Here is a 22,773-nt window from a genome sequence, read left to right as displayed (position 1 = left end):
ACGATACATGGCCCCATTGATTCTTTCCTTTACACGGATCAGTCGTCCTGGTCCCTTTGCAGAAAAACAGCCCCAAAGCATGATGTTTCCACCCCCATGCTTCACAGTAGGTATGGTGTTCTCTCAGCATTCTTTGTCCTCCAAACACGACGAGTTGAGTTTTTACCAAAAAGTTATATTTTGGTTTCATCTGACCATATGACATTCTCCCAATCCTCTTCTGGATCATCCAAATGCACTCTAGCAAACTTCAGATGGGCCTGGATATGTACTGGCTTAAGCAGGGGGGACACGTCTTGCACTGCAGGATTTGGAGTCCCTGGCGGCGTAGTGTGTTACTGATGGTAGGCTTTGTTACTTTGTTCCCAGCTCTCTGCAGGTCATTCACTAGGTCCCCCCGTGTGGTTCTGGGATTTTTGCTCACCGTTCTTGTGATCAATTTGACCCCACGGGGTGAGATCTTGCGTGGAGCCCCCAGATCGAGGGAGATTATCAGTGGTCTTGTATGTCTTCCATTTCCTAATAATTGCTCCCACAGTTGATTTCTTCAAACCAAGCTGCTTACCTATTGCAGATTCAGTCTTCCCAGCCTGGTGCAGGTCTACAATTTTGTTTCTGGTGTCCTTTGACAGCTCTTTGGTCTTGGCCATAGTGGAGTTTGGAGTGTGACTGTTTGAGGTTGTGGACAGGTGTCTTTTATACTGATAACAAGTTCAAACAAGTGCCATTATTACAGGTAACGAGTGGAGGACAGAGGAGCCTCTTAAAGAAGAAGTTACAGGTCTGTGAGAGCCAGAAATCTTGCTTGTTTGTAGGTGACCAAATACTTATTTTCCACCATAATTTGCAAATAAATTCATAAAAATCCTACAAAGTGATTTTCTGGAATTTTTTTCTCAATTTGTCTGTCATAGTTGATGTGTACCTATGATGAAAATTACAGGCCTCTCTCATCTTTTTAAGTGGGAGAACTTGCACAATTGGTGGCTGACTAAATACTTTTTTTCCCCACTGTATAACATCATGACTAGAGCCTGCTAGCTATAACATCGTGACTAGAGCCTGCTAGCTATAACATCGTGACTAGAGCCTGCTAGCTATAACATCGTGACTAGAGCCTGCTAGCTATAACGTCTTGACTAGAGCCTGCTAGCTATAACGTCTTGACTAGAGCCTGCTAGCTATAACATCGTGACTAGAGCCTGCTAGCTATAACATCGTGACTCTCAGAACGATAGATAATCTATTTAGTTCATTGTTACATCAACACCAGTTCTGTTTCAGATTCTAACTGACACATTTTCCTCACGTTATCAGTGACATGTTACACACATTCATTACTGTGACGTTACACAAGTCACCTATTTGTCGGTTGGTGTTTGTGCCTCAACCTCTTTGATATAGTACTGGATAACATGGGCCGGAGGAGCTGTTTAGCCTTCACTCTCTCTGCCTGATGCTGTTGGTAAACTAGCATTAGGAGGGTCATAAAGCAGACAGATGGAAGCATAGGACCTGTGGTGATTATAAAACACTGATTACAGCAGGACGTTTAGAGCGGAGAGAAGTGTGTGTGTTTCTCTTTCTCCACCTGCAGATCAGGATAGATCAGGTTAGATCGTGTTAGATCAGGTTAGATCAGGTTAGATCGTGTTAGATCAGGATAGATCAGGTTAGATCGTGTTGGATCAGGATAGATCAGGTTAGATCAGGATAGATCAGGTTAGATCGTGATAGATCAGGTTAGATCGTGTTAGATCAGGATAGATCAGGTTAGATCAGGATAGATCAGGATAGATCAGGATAGATCAGGTTAGATCGTGTTAGATCAGGATAGATCAGGATAGATCGTGTTAGATCAGGATAGATCAGGTTAGATCGTGTTAGATCAGGATAGATCAGGATAGATCAGGTTAGATCGTGTTAGATCAGGATAGATCAGGTTAGATCGTGATAGATCAGGTTAGATCAGGTTAGATCATGTTAGATCAGGATAGATCGTGTTAGATCAGGATAGATCAGGATAGATCGTGTTAGATCAGGATAGATCAGGTTAGATCGTGTTAGATCAGGATAGATCAGGATAGATCAGGTTAGATCGTGTTAGATCAGAATAGATCAGGTTAGATCGTGATAGATCAGGTTAGATCGTGATAGATCAGGATAGATCAGGATAGATCAGGTTAGATCAGGTTAGATCATGTTAGATCATGTTAGATCAGGATAGATCAGGTTAGATCGTGTTAGATCAGGATAGATCAGGTTAGATCGTGTTAGATCAGGATAGATCAGGATAGATCAGGATAGATCAGGATAGATCAGGTTAGATCGTGTTAGATCAGGATAGATCAGGATAGATCGTGTTAGATCAGGATAGATCAGGTTAGATCGTGTTAGATCAGGATAGATCAGGATAGATCAGGTTAGATCGTGTTAGATCAGGATAGATCAGGTTAGATCGTGATAGATCAGGTTAGATCAGGTTAGATCATGTTAGATCAGGATAGATCAGGATAGATCGTGTTAGATCGTGTTAGATCAGGATAGATCAGGATAGATCGTGTTAGATCAGGATAGATCAGGTTAGATCGTGTTAGATCAGGATAGATCAGGTTAGATCGTGTTAGATCAGGATAGATCGTGTTAGATCAGGATAGATCCGTTTTGTGAGATTCGGATGCAAATTCTCTGATTCTATTTGCCCATGATTTTTCCATAGTTCTCTAAAATGAAAATCCTTTTGCAAGTGTTTGTCAGTCAGGTTCTGCAATCATGTCAGAGCAAACAGGCTACAGAGTGTCTGATAATAACAGCTAACCACTTCCTTCCTTCCTTCCTTCCTTCCCCACTTAAGAAAGAGAGTTAGAAACTGTTCAGAGCTGCAGTAGTCTAGTGCACCTGGCCTAGTGCACTCCATGAACATGTTGGCTGCCTCCCAAATGGCACCCTATTCCTTATGTGTCCTGGTCCAAAGTAGTGTACTGTATAGGGAATAGGGTGCCATTCGGGACACAGTTTTCCCTCACCTCTAGTGCCCTCACCAGGACAGTCCAGCTGTCTCACTATTGAACTGGGACTTTAGTGTTCATTAGGGCACAGCATAGCAAAAATATGTGTTAATGAAAGATGTGTATAAATATGCGTGTCTGGCCTCAGAAAAGCATTATTGAAAAAGAAGACTGGTTCACAGGTATCTGTACGGGGATGCATGAAGATGGTTGACTGTTCCTTTTATAAAGTATGTGTGGGCAGCAGTGAACAGACGTTATTCCAGGTATCTTTTAATAGTGTATATTAATTCTCAGTCATAACTGAGGCTGCGTCCCAAATGGCACCCTATTCCCTATATAGTGCACTAGTGACCAGAAGTAGTGCACTGTAAAGGGATTAGGGTGTCATTTGGGACGAATCCTAGGACTGACCAATGAGCATCAGTAATAAAATCACATATAACTTTGATTATGGAACTCTGTTATGAGAGCCTGTCAAGACTTCTGGCCCTGCCTCCTTGATTGATTAATCACTGTAGATATCCAGTTATTAAAGGTCAAATATTCTGGCCCTGCCTCTTTGTTGATTAATCACTGTAGATATCTAGTTATTAAAGGTCAAATCTTCTGGCCCTGCCTCTTTATTGATTTAATCATTGAACTTATTTTTTATTATTAAAGGCTCCCTCTCTGATTTCAGTCAAGCCAGATATAAATACTGTATAATTGTTTCAACATTTCATCTCCTTGAAATGAAAGATGAAAAACAGAATTGATTTGTTACAGTATATTCATGTCAGTCTGGTTGACGAGGCTATATTCACCGTTCTTTCTCCACTTTAACACTAACAGTCAAATATTCACAATTGCCCACGGTTAGAATCATGAGAGGCTGCAATGAAAGCAACATGGAGGATTCTGTTGCTATTTCCTACGTATGTTTGTGTTGAAGCTGTATATTATCTCCGGCTATTCTTTCTCTTTATTGTCTTTGTGTAAGAATAATGTATACACGCTCTCCTTACTCTCCCAAATAACTGCTATATTTTGTAATAAAATAAAAGCTGGCCATCTTTACCCACCCGTCTGGTATGTTTTAGAGTCATGTTGCTGTGTTTGCTTCCTGCCATTTGAAAAGATGACATACTGTTCTCACATGCCCTGTTTTTAAGCAGATCTCACATGCCGTGTTTTTAAGCAGATGCTTACGGGATGAAAGAATATGTTCTAAAAAAAGGTCAACAAAGTCTCTAAGGCTGTGTTTACACAGGCAGCCCAATTCTGATATCTTGACCAATCGGATTAGATCTTTTGCTAATAATTGGGCAAAATATCAGAATTGCTCTGCCCGCCTATTCCCCCAGGTGCTTTGTCGTCAATGTTTCAACCCCTATGTCTTCATTAGATTTTATTGGTAGCATCCCCTTGTCAGCCCCTGACATGTACAGGGGGAGGACCAGAGGGTGGAGGACAGGGGGAGGAGGACCAGAGGGTGGAGGACATGGGGAGGAGGACCAGAGGGTGGAGAACAGGGGGAGGACCAGAGGGAGGAGGACAGTACTTTGTCTATATATTCTGTCTGTATTGTCTATTTGTGGTCAGCACCATTTTCAGCAGGACAAATTCCTGGTAATGTAAATGTAGTTGGTGAATCGATATCATCTACATTACATTTACGTCATTTAGCAGACGCTCTTATCCAGAGCGACTTACAAATTGGTGCATTCACCTTATAGCCAGTGGGATAACCACTTTACAATATGTTATTTCTTTTTATATATATTTTTTTTTGGGGGGTGGGGTAAGGGGGGGTAGAATGATTACTTTATCCTATCCCAGGTATTCCTTAAAGAGGTCGGGTTTCAAGTGTCTCCGGAAGGTGGTGAGTGACTCCGCTGACCTAGCATCGTGAGGGAGCTTGTTCCACCATTGGGGTGCCAGAGCAGCGAACAGTTTTGACTGGGCTGAGCGGGAACTGTGCTTCCGCAGAGGTAGGGGGGCCAGCAGACCAGAGGTGGATGAACGCAATGCCCTCGTTTGGGTGTAGGGACTGATCAGAGCCTGAAGGTACGGAGGTGCCGTTCCCCTCACGGCTCCGTAGGCAAGCACCATGGTCTTGTAGCAGATGCGAGAGTGTGCTGAGGAGCGGGGTGACGTGAGAGAACTTGGGAAGGTTGAACACCAGACTGGCTGCGGCATTCTGGATGAGTTGTAGGGGTTTAATGGCACAGGCAGGGAGCCCAGCCAACAGTGAGTTGCAGTAATCCAGACGGGAGATGACAAGTGCCTGGATTAGGACCTGTGCCGCTTCCTGTGTAAGGCAGGGTCGTACTCTCCGAATGTTGTAGAGCATGAACCTACAGGATCGGGTCACTGCCTTGATGTTAGCGGAGAACGACAGGGTGTTGTCCAGGGTCACGCCAAGGCTCTTTGCACTCTGGGAGGAGGACACAACGGAGTTGTCAACAGTGATGGCGAGATCATGGAACGGGCAGTCCTTCCCCGGGAGGAAGAGCAGCTCCGTCTTGCCGAGGTTCAGCTTGAGGTGGTGATCCGTCATCCACACTGATATGTCTGCCAGACATGCAGAGATGTGATTCGCCACCTGGTTATCAGAAGGGGGAAAGGAGAAGATTAGTTGTGTGTCGTCTGCGTAGCAATGATAGGAGAGGCCATGTGAGGATATGTGACTTGGTGTATAGCGAGAATAGGAGAGTGCCTAGAACTGAGCTCTGGGGGACACCAGTGGTGAGAGCACGTGGTGCGGAGACCGATTCTAGCCACACCACTTGGTAGGAGCGACCTGTGAGGTAGGACGCAATCCAAGAGTGAGCCGCGCCGGAGATGCCCAACTCGGAGAGGGTGGAGAGGAGGATCTGATGGTTCACAGTATCAAAGGCAGCAGATAGGTCTAGAAGGACAAGAGCAGAGGAGAGAGAGTTAGCTTTAGCAGTGCGGAGAGCCACCGTGACACAGAGAAGAGCAGTCTCAGTTGAATGACCAGTCTTGAAACCTGACTGGTTTGGATCAAGAAGGTAATTCTGAGAGAGATAGCAAGAGAGTTGGCTAAAGACGGCACACTCAAGAGTTTTGGAGAGAAAAGAATGAAGGGATACTGGTCTGTAGTTGTTGACATCGGAGGGATCGAGTGTAGGTTTTTTGAGAAGGGGTGCAACTCTCGCTCTCTTGAAGACGGAAGGGACATAGCCAGCGGTCAAGGATGAGTTGATGAGCGAGGTGAGGTAAGGGAGAAGGTCTCCGGAAATGGTCTGGAGAAGAGAGGAGGAGATAGGGTCAAGCGGGCAGGTTGTTGGGCGGCCGGCCGTCACAAGTCGCAAGATTTCATCTGGAGAGAGAGGGGAGAAAGAAGTCAAAGCATAGGGTAGGGCAGTGTGAGCAGGACCATCAGTGTCATTTGACTTAACAAACGAGGATCGGATGTCGTCAACCTTCTTTTCAAAATGGTTGACGAAGTCATCCACAGAGAGGGAGGAGGGGGGAGGAGGATTCAGCAGGGAGGAGAAGGTGGCAAAGAGCTTCCTAGGGTTAGAGGCAGATGCTTGGAATTTAGAGTGGTAGAAAGTGGCTTTAGCAGCAGAAACAGAGGAAGAAAATGTAGAGAGGAGGGAGTGAAAAGATGCCAGGTCCGAGGGAGTCTAGTTTTCCTCCATTTCCGCTCGCTGCCCGAGCCCTGTTCTGTGAGCTCGCAATGAGTCATCAAGCCATGGAGCAGGAGCGGAGGACCGAGCCGGCCGGGAGGATAGGGGACATAGAGAGTCAAAGGATGCAGAAAGGGAGGAGAGGAGGGTTGAGGAGGCAGAATCAGGAGATTGGAGCGAGAAGGATTGATCAGAGGGAAGAGATGATAGGATGGAAGAGGAGAGAGTAGCGGGAGAGAGAGAGCGAAGGTTGCGACGGCGCATTACCATCTGAGTAGGGGCAGAGTGAGTAGTGTTGGAGGACAGTGAGAGAGAAAAGGATACAAAGTAGTGGTCGGAGACTTGGAGGGGAGTTGCAGTGAGATTAGTAGAGGAACAGCATCTAGTAAAGATGAGGTCAAGGGTATTGCCTGCCTTGTGAGTAGGGGGGGACGGTGAGAGGGTGAGGTCAAAAGAGGAGAGGAGTGGAAAGAAGGAGGTAGAGAGAAATGAGTTAAAGGTATACGTAGGGAGGATAAAGTCACCCAGAATTGTGAGGGATGAGCCATCCTCAGGAAAGGAACTTATCAAGGCGTCAAGCTCATTGATGAAGTCTCCAAGGGAACCTGGAGGGCGATAAATGATAAGGATGTTAAGCTTGAATGGGCTAGTGACTGTGACAGCATGGAATTCAAATGAGGAGATAGACAGATGGGTCAGGGGAAAAAGAGAGAATGTCCACTTGGGAGAGATGAGGATTCCTGTGCCACCACCCCGCTGACCAGATGCTCTCGGGGTATGCGAGAACACATGGTCAGACGAGGAGAGAGCAGTAGGAGTAGCAGTGTTTTCAGTGGTAATCCATGTTTCCGTCAGCGCCAAGAAGTCGAGGGACTGGCGGGTAGCATAGGCTGAGATGACCTCTGCCTTGTTAGCCACAGAACGGCAGTTCCAGAGGCTGCCGGAGACCTGGAACTCCACGTGGGTCGTGCGCGTAGGGACCACCAGGTTAGAGAGGCAGCAGCCACGCGGTGTGAGGCGTTTGTATAGCCTGTGCGGAGAGGAGAGAACAGGGATAGACAGACGCATAGTTGACAGGCTACAGAAAATGGCTACAATAATGCAAAGGAGATCGGAATGGGTTAGTCCCGACAGCTTGAGGCAGTCCGTCGTCAACTTATTCAGCCAGTTAGTTAGCTAGAATAGTTAGCATACTAGCTAGCCATTGCTTTCTGCAAATGAAAAAAACCCTCCTCCCACGGCACGAACACACAGAGAGAGCCAAGCTAACGTTAACTAGTCACCCATGTCCCGAATTCCCTTGAACGACTTTGGTTACCAGTATGTAAAAACAAAACACAAATGTAGGTTATAACTTACCCCTAGCAGCTACTGTTAGCTAGCCAAGTGCAAAGCTAGCCACTGAATCGACTCAGCCAGTTCGCGTCTGTTCGCTAGGTCGTTCCAGCTATTGTTTAGTATCTATCCAGGTAGCAACAAGCTAGCTACATTTCGAGACAAGCGTTGCTCCCTATTTTATTGGGTTGCACAAAAACAGTCAGCGGGAAGCCAGATATTAAATACAATTCAATCAACTTACTGTGCCGGTGGGCAGGACAGTTGGCCATTATGATGGGGAATTTGAAACAAAATATCTAAAGGAACGTATTATTAAAGACTGTTGTCGACCCATTTCCTCTCTGCTTACCTCATGTCAAAATAAAAGTCCTGCACGTGCGCCATATGTGCACAAAAAAGGAATAGCTTGTCGGCGACTTAAAGCAGCTACAAGCGAGTTAGCTAGCTAGAACATGAGCATGAATGCCGCATCATATTTTATTAGTAATGAACACATGGATACTACATATTACCACATTCATATTCTAGATGTCATTGTTGTGGTTGCTGACTGTCTGATCTTTGAACTGTTTTCAGATTGTAATTCCAGAGCTTTATCATGACCATGTTGGTGAGGCTAGCATGCCTGCGCAGTCTCCCTGTGTCCGGGCTGCGTCCTAAGTTGACCCATAGGTTGATTCTGATTCTGGAGGATCAGTATTGTGGAGGGGTGGCAGAAGGTGCAGGCGCTCAGGGAGACCGGGAATCTCTTTGTCCTACCTCCTGCCCCTCGCCTGGGGTGGCTGGCTGGCTGGATGGATGAACACAGATCTGATGTGACGTCTGCTTGTTAGGGCTGCTGCTCTGAGGGCCGGGTGAACTCAACTGGGGCCTTGGGGAGGATGGAGGAGGGTCCTATTGTCAACATGACTGTACTGGCCGCACCCCACCACTCATGGAATGGAAGAGAGAGCCCAGTCCTGTGAAGCTGCTCTGGGGGCCGAATGGGGATGGTTTCAGCTGGTCCCTGGGGAGGACCCCATTGTCAACATGGCTCTACCACACCCATGGTGCACCTGGAGTAGGTTAGCTAGAGAGCACCAGTCCTGACAGATTTGGCTTTGATGTACCTTTACATGGAGGCACTGCCCTAATAGACAATCAGATTGATATACCTGTACATGGAGGCATTGCCCTGATAGACAATCAGTCACCTTTTTCTGGATTCACCTTTCCCTGACAGTTTGTGTACAGAAAGGTTTTAGTAATGAGATTTTTTGTGTGTTTTGCAATGTGTGTGTTGTGTAAGCATGTGATGTATCAGTTTAAATGAGACCCTGAGACTCAATAAATTCAATTCAATTCTACACTCAGGCATAAAGTCATGGCCAAAAATATTGGCACCCTTGCACTTTTTTCAAATAATGCACAATTTCTTCCAGAAAACTGTTGAAATAAAAACATATTTTGGTATCTACATATGTATGTCTTTGGTTTGCAGTAAAAAAATGAAGAAAACATCTGAATAATTTACTAAATGTTATCTTATTCCATAAAGAAATCATAAAATGTCCTGGACAATATTATTGGCACCATCTAGAAGTGGTTAGAAATAATTAGATTTCAAGCAGGTGATTCTCATTTACTTTGGAATTGAACTCACATGCTGCAGGTGTCTGCAATATAAAAATCCCTCATTCAACAAGTTTGAATAGAGAAAAAGTCTCATTCTGCTGTTTTGTGTCACTGTGTGTCCCACAATGAGCATGGAGAAAAGACAGACAACCAGAGAGTTATCTGAGGAGGTCAGACACACGATTGTAGTCAAGCATGACGATCTCAAGTCTACAAGTCTTGATGTTCCTGTTTCCACCGTACTTAATATTATCAAGAAGTTTAAGACCCATGCCACTGTAGCCAACCTCCCTGGAAGAGAGAACTTGACAGCGGATTGTTGGAATGGTGGAGAAAGCACCTCGATCAACTGCCACACAGATTCAAGCTGACCTTCAGGCACAAGGTATGACAGTTTCGACTTGCAACTCATTGAAAGGGGGTTAAATGGGAAGAGAACCAGGAGGACCCCACTGCTGAGATAGAGACATAAGAGAGCCTGATTTCAATTTGCCAAAACACACCTGAACATGCCAAAATCATTCTGGGAGAATGTCCTGTGGACAGATGAGACCACATTTTTGGTAAAGCACACCATCTCTACGTTTACAGAAAACAAAATGAAGCCTTCAGAGAAAATAACACCTTCCCTACAATCACATGGAGGAGAGGTTCATTGATGTTTTGAGGTTGCTTTGCTGCCTCTGGCACTCGGTGCCTTGAACGTGTGCATGGCATCATGAAATCAGGAGAATAACTAGGCATTTTGGAGCGCAATGATGGACCCAGTGTCAGAAAGCTGGGTCTCCGTCGAAGGTCATGGATCTTCCAGCAGGACAATGACCCCAAACACACTTCAAAAAGCATCCAGGAATGGTTCAAGACAAAACGCTGGACTGTTCTGGAGTGGCCAGCAATGTAACTTGTGGAAAGATCTGAAAACAGCAGTTGGGAGAACTGAGTACTGCTGGGCGTTCCTCCACTGCTAGGGGAATAGAAAAATACATGGGCCAAAGGGCACCCTATTCCCTACATAGTACACTACTTTTGGGGCCTGGTCAAATGTAGTGTACTATACAGGGAACAGGGTGCCATTTGGGACACTTCCATTATCCTGATGGTCTGAGTTAAAACACATTTAGTATTGATAATGGTTATTGATTATGGCGGTCAATACAAAACAGAGTGCCTTAATTGATCCTTGTTCTGTCTGACTGTATATAAACCATTAGTGGTTATTGTATGTGTATTTAGGCCATTTTGGTTTACTGTTTGTGTGTTTGGGCATGCAGATCACAGGAGGCTAGTGAGGGGAGGACGGCTAATAATAATTGCTGGAATGGAGTGAATGGAATGGTATCAAACACCTGGATCCCAATGTGTTTGATGTGCTTGATACCATTCCATTTATTCTGTTCCAGCCAATACTTTGAGCCTGTCCTCCCCAATTAAGGTGCCACCAGCCACCTGTGATGCAGATAAATGCAATTATGAATGATAAATTCTCACCATATTTGTGTCTGTGTATTTCTACAGATGTTCTCCAAGTCACTGAATTCAGATTCCATCATAATAATATAATAATAATAATAATAATATGCCATTTAGCAGACGCTTTTATCCAAAGCGACTTCCAGTCATGTGCACATACATCATCATCATCATCATCAAGTTGAATTCGAAATCAACCTCCAGCCTCTACACACCATAAACCTTCCACCCAGGCCTTAGCCTCTCTCTCTGACTGTTGTCTTCTGCCACCTAGTGGGCTCTGGAGGAAAGACATGGAGAGGGGCGTGTTTGGGAACCATGGAAACATCAGTCTAAAGGGTGGAGTTAGATTTTTTTCCTCTCTGATGACATCTGTTTGATTCAATGCAGAACCTGTAACCAACATTTGAAATCTATGGCATTGGTTATTATTTAATTCTGCTTAGACTATAATCTCTTCTTGGGGACAAACTGATCTCAGGAAATCAGATTTGATGAACATTTGGTTATTATTGCAACATTGGCATATGTATAGTGTTAGTCATCTAACTTTAGTTATCATCCAAGTACATGGGACAATATTAATTCCCATTGACTTTATCCTCACTCCCTGAACTGTTATTCTCTCTTTACACCACTAGGGGGTGATCACAGCCTTCCAGTGAGTTTCCCTATGTAGCCCCTGGCGGGACACAACAGCCTTCCAATGAGTTTCCCTATGTAGCCCCTGGCGGGACACAACAGCCTTTCAATGAGTTTCCCTATGTAGCCCCTGGCGGGACACAACAGCCTTTCAATGAGTTTCCCTATGTAGCCCCTGGCGGGACACAACAGCCTTTCCGCCAAATTCCATGATCAGACTTGGGCTGAGTCCCTATGGGCCCTGGTCAAAAGTAGTGCACTATATAGGGAATAGGGTGTCATTTAGGATGTAGCCTTCCAATGCTTCCAGGATGATGGCATGCAGAAATCTGGAAAGCATTAAGCAACCTGCTGGTAAAAAGAACTGGAGAAGGAAGGAGAGAGGGAGAGAGGGAGTTGGAGGTGGGGGATGGGAAGGGAGAGAGAACCAGGAACAGAATGATTGATTGTTTACAACTGCTTTTAGCCTGGCTGTTGTTCCCTCTCCTTCCCTCCTACACACATGCATGCACACACACACACACACACACACACACACCCGCATGTTACACTCCCTAGCGTGTAATTCTCTACCTCCATACTAGACCTAACTGAACCACTCGCCAAAACCATCCCCACCCAAAGCAGATCGGATTTTGTCTTGGCTGCCTGCAGAGTTTGTGGGTCCTGTTTTATGGCTCAAAAACATACAGGCGTTTCTGCTGCAATCCAGATTTTACTGAGGGAGGGAGGGAGGGAGGGAGGGAGGGAGGGAGGGGTGTGTGTTTGAGGTTGGGGTGAGAGAAGGAAGCTCTGGATACCATCCAGACAGCTTTTCCCAGGGTCTGCTACACGTACAGTGTCTTTGACCAAATATACACACATGGTCCCTTGTGGCTCAGTTGGTAGAGCATGGCACTTGCAACGCCAGGGTTGTGGGTTCGATTCCCATGGGGGACCAATACGAACAAAAATGAAAATGGAGCACTTGTACAGTACTGTATGTTGGTGATAGGCCTCGTACTGTACGTTGGTGAGAGGGATAGTACTGTATGTTGGTAATAGGCCTCGTACTGTATGTTGGTGAGAGGGATAGTACTGTATGTTGGTAATAGGCCTCGTACTGTATGTTGGTGAGAGGGATAGTACTGTATGTTGGTAATAGGCCTCGTACTGTATGTTGGTGAGAGGGATAGTACTGTATGTTGGTGATAGGCCTCGTACTGTACGTTGGTGAGAGGGATAGTACTGTATGTTGGTAATAGGCCTCGTACTGTATGTTGGTGAGAGGGATAGTACTGTATGTTGGTAATAGGCCTCGTACTGTATGTTGGTGAGAGGGATAGTACTGTATGTTGGTAATAGGCCTCGTACTGTATGTTGGTGAGAGGGATAGTACTGTACTTACATGTGCAATCAGGCAAAGATTAGTGTGCAATCAATCAAATATTTATTTTCCAAAGGGAATATTTGTTTTTTTAGCAAGGGTGACATGTGGCGCAGTGGTCTAAGGCACTGCATCGCAGTGCTAGCTGTGCCACTAGAGATCCTGGTTCGAATCCAGGCTCTGCTGTAGCCGGCCGCAACCGGGAGACCAATGGGGCGGCGCACAATTGGCCCAGCGTCGTCCAGGGTAGGGGAGGGAATGGCAGGCAGGGAGGTAGCTCAGTTGATAGAGCATGGCATTTGCAACGCCAGGGTTGTGGGTTCGATTCCCACGGGGAGCCAGTATGAAAAATAATAATGTGTGCACGAACTGTAAGTCGCTCTGGATAAGAGTGTCTGCTAAATGACGTAAATGTAATGATAAAAATCCACATACAGTCCATGTATCTGGCCATACTAAAACACATCATGTGTCTGGTCATACTAAAACACATTATGTGTCTGGTCATACTAAAACACATCATGTGTCTGGTCATACTAAAACACATTATGTGTCTGGTCATACTAAAACACATTATGTGTCTGGTCATACTAAAACACATTATGTGTCTGGTCATACTAAAACACATCATGTATATGGTCATACTAAAACACATCATGTGTCTGGTCATACAGTGAGGGAAAATAGTATTTGATCCCCTGCTGATTATGTACGTTTGCCCACTGACAAAGACATGATCAGTCTATCATTTTAATGGTAGGTTTATTTGAACAGTGAGAAGCAGAATAACAACAAAAAAATCCAGAAAAACGCATGTCAAAAATGTTATAAATTGATTTGCATTTTAATGAGGGAAATAAGTATTTGACCCCTCTGCAAAACATGACTTAGTACTTGGTGGCAAAACCCTTGTTGGCAATCACAGAGGTCAGACGTTTCTTGTAGTTGGCCACCAGGTTTGCACAGATCTCAGGAGGGATTTTGTCCCACTCCTCTTTGCAGATCTTGTCCAAGTCATTAAGGTTTCGAGGCTGACGTTTGGCAACTCGAACCTTCAGCTCCCTCCTCAAATATTCTATGGGATTAAGGTCTGGAGACTGGCTAGGCCACTCCAGGACCTTAATGTGCTTCTTCTTGAGCCACTCCTTTGTTGCCTTGGCCATGTGTTTTGGGTCATTGTCATGCTGGAATACCCATCCACGACCCATTTTCAATGCCCTGGCTGAGGGAAGGATTGTTTTCTTGGTAACTATGGTCCTAGCTGCCTTGCGATCATTGACAAGATCCTCCCGTGTAGTTCTGGGCTGATTCCTCACCGTTCTCATGATCATTGCAACTCCACTTGGTGAGATCTTGCATGGAGCCCCAGGCCGAGGGAGATTGACAGTTATTTTGTGTTTCTTCCATTTGCGAATAATCATACCAACTGTTGTCACCTTCTCACCAAGCTGCTTGGCGATGGTCTTGTAGCCCATTCCAACCTTGTGTAGGTCTACAATCTTGTCCCTGACATCCTTGGAGAGCTATTTGGTCTTGGCCATGGTGGAGAGTTTGGAATCGGATTGATTGCTTCTGTGGACAGGTGTCTTTTATACAGGTAACAAACTGAGATTAGGAGCACTCCCTTTAAGTGTGCTCCTAATCTCAGCTCGTTACCTGTATAAAAGACACCTGGGAGCCAGAAATCTTTCTGATTGAGGGGGGGTCAAATACTTATTTCCCTCATTAAAATGCAAATCAATTTATAACATTTTTGACATGCGTTTTTCTGGATTTTGTTGTTGTTATTCTGTCTCCTACTGTTCAAATAAACCTACCATTAAAATTATAGACTGATCATTTCTTTGTCAGTGGGCAAACGTACAAAATCAGCAGGGGATCAAATACTTTTTTCCCTCACTGTACTAAAACACATCATGTGTCTGGTCATACTAAAACACATCATGTATCTGGTCATACTAAAACACATCATGTGTCTGGTCATACTAAAACACATCATGTGTCTGGTCATACTAAAACACATCATGTGTCTGGTCATACTAAAACACATCATGTATCTGGTCATACTAAAACACATCATGTGTCTGGTCATACTGAAACACATCATGTGTCTGGTCATACTAAAACGTGTCTGGTCATACTATATCAAAACATGTGTCTGGTCATACTAAATCACATCATGTGTCTGGTCATACTAAAACACGTGCCTGGTCATACTAAATCACATCATGTGTCATGATGCCAAAACAACAAACTATCATTGAGAGAAGGAAACAGATATATAGCAGGCCTATGCAATAGAATACATAAAATATGTTTGTTGATCTTAAAGTGGTTTCCACTAACATGGAGTCTAATCTTTCTATTGGCTGTGGGATTTCAAGTGAATGTGGAGTTTGGTTACTCTGCTCTAGAGATGTGTTAACACATTCTATTGACTATTTGAATTGATCACAAATCAATGCTATTATCACTTTCTCTCTATATTCAGTGTCATTTCTGTACTAGACCTGAATAACACACACACAAGTGCACACACAAGTTACACTCCCTAGAGTACAAATCTGAAGGGATAAGACTGAGGAAGACTGTGTTTTGGCTTTTAGTGTCAATGTGAACATTCTGTTGACCAATTTCTCTGGGCCCATTCATCCATCCATCCATTCATAACCAGTCTTTCCTCCGTTATCCAGAGTGAAATCAATGGGAAAATGTTATGTCAAGAACAGATGAACTAGGTTGTCTATAACAGATGAACTAGGTTGTCTATAGCAGTTGAACTAGGTTGTTGTCCCCCAGAGGCCAACCCCTCAAGCATGTCACACCCCAGGCATCTCAGGCATGCAGCAGGGCCTAGATCTCTACTCTGCTCTCACAGCTATATAAACACACCCTGCCCTGCTCACCATATGTGTAACTCACTCTCACTGGGTTTGGATGTGTGGGGGGTCAGAGAAAGAGAGAGAGAGAGAGAGAAAAGTAATGCTGTCTTTAATAGGGTCATTAGAAGTGCATGAACACTCTTCGTGGAGACCCAGATGAAGTGGTCCACAGAGGATTGGATGAATAGTGAGATGGGGCTGTGTCCTCTCCTCCCATCCCAGGGGCCAATAACAGTGTGACCTCACCCTCCTCCTCTCCTCCACCCTTTTCGGTCACACTCCTCCTCTCCTCTGCTAAAGCCTTAGACATCTTTCTCAGTTTTTCTTTTGAGAATGACAGATACGCTAGTTGATTTAGCTGCATCTGTTTTGACTTTTTACAATCAAAGTAAAGAAACACAGGTGAAGGGACACACACACACACACACACAGACACACACACACACACACACACACACACACACACAGAGGCCTTTTTATGTCTATCCCTCACTGTTTGTTTTTTTTATCAACATTGTATAAATCTCCTCATAGGTGTTCAGACTAAACTGTGTTTCACAATATTACATCAACATTAGATGAATACTAGATATGATGGCTGAATGTGAGCTCAAAGGAAAGTTTGAATGTTGTGGATGAGAAAAACTTTCTGTACTTCTGCAGTCTGTTCCTCTGCAAATGCTAGACTCTCTACTGGAGAAGAGCATTCATTGAGGTGCACTGTGCATACACACACCCACATACACAATCGTACATCCACACACACACACACACACACACACACACACAGCCACGGGACCTGTTAAGTGTACTGAGCAAATCTGAGCCGGCAGCCCAAAGACAACTGGTCACAGAAGGGCAAGGCCGTGTGTGTGTGTGTGGAGTCAGTTCCTGGCCTATACAGAGCTAGAACCCTGCAGTACTTTCCCCCTCCTCCTCTTCAACTCTGTGATGATGAGGAAAGGAGGGTAGCTTTCCAGTTTGCTGCAGCTAGCGACTGGAACGAGCTGCAAAAAACACTCAAACTGGACAGTTTTATCTCCATCTCTTCATTCAAAGACTTAATCATGGACACTATTACTGACAGTTGTGGCTGCTTCGCGTGATGTGTTGTTGTCTCTACCTTCTTGCCCTTTGTGCTATTGTCTGTGCCCAATAATGTTTGTACCATGTCTTGTGCTGCTACCATGTTGTGCTGCTGACATGTTGTGTTGCTACCATGTTGTTTTCATGTTGTGTTGCTACCATGTTGTTTTCATGTTGGGTTGCTACCTTGCTGTGTTGTCGTGTGTTGCTGCCATGCTATGTTGTTGTCTTAGGTCTCTCTTTATGTAGTGTTGTGGTGTCTCTCTTGTTGTGATGTGTGTTTGGTTCTATATTTATATATATATACATTTTTTAAATCCCAGCCCCCGTCCCCGCAAGAGGCCTTTAGCCTTTTGGTAGGCTGTCACTGTAAATAAGAATTTGTTTTTAACTGACTTGCCTAGTTAAATAAAGGTTAAATAAATCAAAAAAATATATATAAAAAGCTTCAGTAGTGGGTAACTGTGCTGTGCAGTGAGCACCACGGCAGTACGTGTAGTTTAAATCCCTCAGTACGTGTAGTTTAAATCCCTCAGTACATGTAGTTTAAATCCCTCGGTACGTGTAGTTTAAATCCCTCAGTACGTGTAGTTTAAATCCCTCGGTACGTGTAGTTTAAATCCCTCAGTACGTGTAGTTTAAATCCCTCAGTACGTGTAGTTTAAATCCCTCGGTACGTGTAGTTTAAATCCCTCGGTACGTGTAGTTTAAATCCCTCGGTACGTGTAGTTTAAATCCCTCGGTACGCGTAGTTTAAATCCCTCGGTACGTGTAGTTTAAATCCCTCAGTACGTGTAGTTTAAATCCCTCAGTACGTGTAGTTTAAATCCCTCAGTACGTGTAGTTTAAATCCCTCGGTACGTGTAGTTTAAATCCCTCGGTACGTGTAGTTTAAATCCCTCAGTACGTGTAGTTTAAATCCCTCAGTACGTGTAGTTTAAATCCCTCGGTACGCGTAGTTTAAATCCCTCAGTACGTGTAGTTTAAATTCCTCAGTACGCGTAGTTTAAATCCCTCAGTATGTGTATTTGAAATCCCTCAGTACGTGTAGTTTAAATCCCTCGGTACGTGTAGTTTAAATCCCTCAGTATGTGTAGTTTAAATCCCTCAGTATGTGTAGTTGAAATCCCTCCTGCGTGTAGTTGAAATCCCTCCTGCGTGTAGAGCACTGACAGTTTGTATGAGTGTGAGTGTGTTGCCTTCAATCCCACTGCCACCTTGATTTATAAGGCTACTGAGATCTGCTGAGGAGGACAAGGCAATGTTTCCACCATGCAATCAGTGATCTCTGAGGCTGCATCCCAAATGGCACCCTATATTCCCTGCAGTGCACTACTTTTGATTAGGACCCATAGGGCTCTTAGAGGCCTTTAAAAGTATTTTGAACAGGATGTGATGTCAAAAGTAATGGAAAGGTCTGCAATGTTATCTGGGCTTGCTGTACACATACACACACATACTTACACACACATACACACACACATACATACATACACACACATACACTCAGCTCTGCCAATGCTGCTGATATTAACTGGGTCCATGCAGGCAGGATGACATCATCGTGGTTTATCCTATGAAAACACAGGACAGACCGTTCCCAAAACAGCCAATAAAGGGATGTACAGAACCCCCATGGACCCTGGTCAAAAGTAGTGCACTAAATAAGGAATAGGGTGTCATTTGGGACGCAACCCCAGTCCCCTTCTGTAGGGCCAAGGCTGACGTCAGAGAGGTGTGGGCTGTGGAAGACTGTGGCTTTAAAAAACGTATATTCACCAAGCCGGAAGTCTTTAAGAGTGTATTTGAGAGATATGCATGTGCAGTTATCAGCTAATCCTTTTGCCTGTGCAGTTATCAGCTAATGCTTTTGCCTGTGCAGTTATCAGCTAATCCTATTGCCTGTGCAGTTATCAGCTAATGCTTTTGCCTGTGCAGTTATCAGCTAATGCTTTTGCCTGTGCAGTTATCAGCTAATCCTATTGCCTGTGCAGTTATCAGCTAATGCTTTTGCCTGTGCAGTTATCAGCTAATGCTTTTGCCTGTGCAGTTATCAGCTAATGCTTTTGCCTGTGCAGTTATCAGCTAATCCTATTGCCTGTGCAGTTATCAGCTAATGCTTTTGCCTGTGCAGTTTTCCTTTTTGCTACGTATGTACTGATTCTAAAAACATGTTACCTTATTTAAATAGAACTAAAGGTCCATCTTTCAATAAGCCGATTTAACAAGAGGAAGGTCATTGCCATAGAACAGAAGCACTGTGATGTCTCTAATTCAGCACATATTTACATTTTACATTTTAGTCCAGAGCGATTTACAGTTAGTGAGTGCATACATTTTCATACTGGCCCCCCGTGGGAATCGAACCCACAACCCTGGCGTTGCAAGCGCCATGCTCTACCAACTGAGAAAGACATGAATGTTCAGCCCGTTGCCGGTCGGTGGTATAACTCATCATGGCAATAATAGTAAGGAACTGGAAGATTTATATAGAGGGGCTTTGGATGGGGTCAAGGGTTAATGCTGGCCTAAAGGAAATGACCCTTCGTGATCCCCCACTTCCTGGTCAGCTTTGACTCTCAGTGCCCCCAACTGCCCCTACCCGTCCCTCCGTCGCCCCTCAAAGGACAGCATGGTCCGTGTCTGCAGGACAAGGAACGCATTCTATATGACATATGGTCTCTGCAGAGATGTGACCAACAGGCAGGCCAGCCCCTCGCTACAGCCCCTCAAAACAGCCTGATGCTACAGCCCCTCGCTACAGCCCCTCTATACAGACCCTCGCTACAGCCCCTCTATACAGACCCTCGCTACAGCCTGCTACTACAGCCCCTCACTACTATCCCTCACTAGATTGAATAGTAGTGATACTACCCCTCACTACAGCCCCTCACTACAACCCCTTGATACTACCCCTCACTACTACCCCTAACTACAGCCCCTCACTACTACCCCTCACTACAACCCCTTGATACTACCCCTCGATACTACCCCTCACTACAGCCCCTCACTACAGCCCTCCGATACAGCCCCTCGCTACAGCCCCTCACTACTGCCCCTCACTACAGCCCCTCACTACAGCCCTCCGATACAGCCCCTCACTGCAGCCTTTCGATACTACCCCTCACTACAGCCCTTGTATACTATCCCTCACTACAGCCCCTCGATACTATCCCTCACTACAGCCCCTCACTACTACCCCTCGATACTACCCCTCACTACTACCCCTCACTACTACCCCTCGATACAACCCCTCGCTACAGCCCCTCACTAGAGCCCCTCACTACTATCCCTCACTAGATAGGATAGTAGTGATACTACCCCTCGATACAGCCCCTCACTACTACCCCTCACCAGAGCCCCTCACTACTACCCCTCACCAGAGCCCCTCACTACTACCCCTCACCAGAGCCCCTCAATACTACCCCTCACTACAGCCCCTCGATACTATCCCTCACTACAGCCCCTCGATACTACCCCTCACTACAGCCCCTCACTACTACCCCTCACTACAGCCCCTCACTACTATCCCTACTAGAGCCCCTCGATACTACCCCTCACTACAGCCCCTCACTACTATCCCTCACTACAGCCCCTTTATACTACCCCTCACTACAGCCCCTCACTACTATCCCTCACTAGAGCCCCTCGATACTACCCTCACTACAGCCCCTCACTACAGCCCCTCGATTCTACCCCTCACTACAGCCCCTCACTACAGCCCTCCGATACAGCCCCTCGCTACAGCCCCTCACTGCAGCCTTTCGATACTACCCCTCACTACAGCCCTTGTATACTATCCCTCACTACAGCCCCTTGCTACAGCCCCTCACTACAGCCCCTCGACACTACCCCTCACTACAGCCCCTGACTAGAGCCCTTCACTACTAACCCTCACTACAACCCCTTGATACTACCCCTCACTACAGCCCCTCACTACTATCCCTCACTATACCCCCTCACTAGAGCCCCTCACTACTATCCCTCACTACAACCACTTTATACTACCCCTCACTACAGCCCCTCACTACTATCCCTCACTAGAGCCCCTCGATACTACCCCTCACTACAGCCCCTCACTACAGCCCCTCACTACAGCCCCTCGATACTACCCCTCACTACAGCCTCTCACAACTACCCCTCGATACTACCGCTCACTACAGCCCCTCGATACTACCCCTCACTACAGCCCCTCACTACTATCCCTCACTACAGCCCCTCGATACTACCCCTCACTACTACCCCTCACTACAGCCCCACACTACTACCCCTCGATACTACCCCTCACTACTACCCCTCACTACTAACCCTCGATACTACCCCTCGATACTACCCCTCACTACAGCCCCTCACTACAGCCCTCCGTTACAGCCCCTCACTAGAGCCCCTCACTAAAGCCCCTCGCTACAGCCCCTCACTACAGCCCCTCACTACTACCCCTCGATACTACCCCTCACTACAGCCCCTCGATACTATCCCTCACTACAGCCCCTCACTACTACCCCTCGATACTACCCCTCACTACTACCCCTCACTACTACCCCTCGATACTACCCCTCGATACTACCCCTCACTACTACCCCTCGATACTACCCCTCACTACAGCCCCTCACTACAGCCCCTCACTACTACCCCTCGATACTACCCCTCGATACTACCCCTCACTACAGCCCCTCACTACAGCCCTCCGTTACAGCCCCTCGCTAGAGCCCCTCACTAGAGCCCCTCACTACTATCCCTCACTACAACCCCTCGATACAGCCCCTCACTACTGCCCCTCACTACTACCCCTCACCAGAGCCCCTCGATACTACCCCTCAATACAGCCCCTCACTACAGCCCCTCGATACAGCCCCTCACTACAGCCCCTCACTGCAGCCTTTCAATACTACCCCTCACTACAGCCTTGGATACTATCCCTCACTACAGCCCCTCGCTACAGCCGCTCGCTTCAGCCCCTCGCTTCAGCCCCTCACTACAGCCCCTCACTACAGCCCCTCGACACTACCCCTCACTACAGCCCCTCACTACAGCTCCTCGCTACAGCCCCTCGACACTACCCCTCACTACAGCTCCTCGCTAGAGTTCCCTCGACATTACCACTACTACAGCCTCGCTATAGCCCCTCGCCAGCTCTCGCTACAGCTCGCTACAGCTCCTCGCTACAGCCCCTCGACACTACCCTCACTACATCCCCTCGCTTCAGCCCCTCACTACAGCTCCTCGCTACAGCCCCTCAACACTACCCCTCACTACAGCCCCTCACTACAGCCCCTCACTATTACCCCTCACTACAGCCCCTCACTATTACCCTCGCTACAGCCCCTCGACACTACCCCTCACTACAGCCCCTCGATACTAACCCTTACAACTACCTTTTGGTACAGCTCCTCACCACAGCTCCTCACTACAGCCCTCACTACTAACCCTTACTACTACTCCCACACAGCCCTCGCTACAGTCCCTCACTACAGCTCCGCATAGCCCCTCACTGCAGCCCGCTACAGCCTCCGCTACAGCCCCTAACTACAGCCCTCGATACAGCCTCGCTACAGCCTCGCTACAGCCGCCGCTTCAGCCCCCTCGCCTCACTACAGCCCTCACTACAGCCTCGACACTACCCCTCACTACAGCTCCCTCACTACAAGCTCGCTACAGCCCCTCGACACTACTCCTCACTACAGCTCTCGCTAGAGCTCCTCGACATTACCACTACTACAGCCCTC

The sequence above is a fragment of the Coregonus clupeaformis genome, chromosome 35, assembly GCF_020615455.1.
Source record: "Coregonus clupeaformis isolate EN_2021a chromosome 35, ASM2061545v1, whole genome shotgun sequence".
Classification (NCBI taxonomy): Eukaryota; Metazoa; Chordata; class Actinopteri; order Salmoniformes; family Salmonidae; genus Coregonus; species Coregonus clupeaformis.
Note: the sequence above shows the minus strand (reverse complement) of the source record.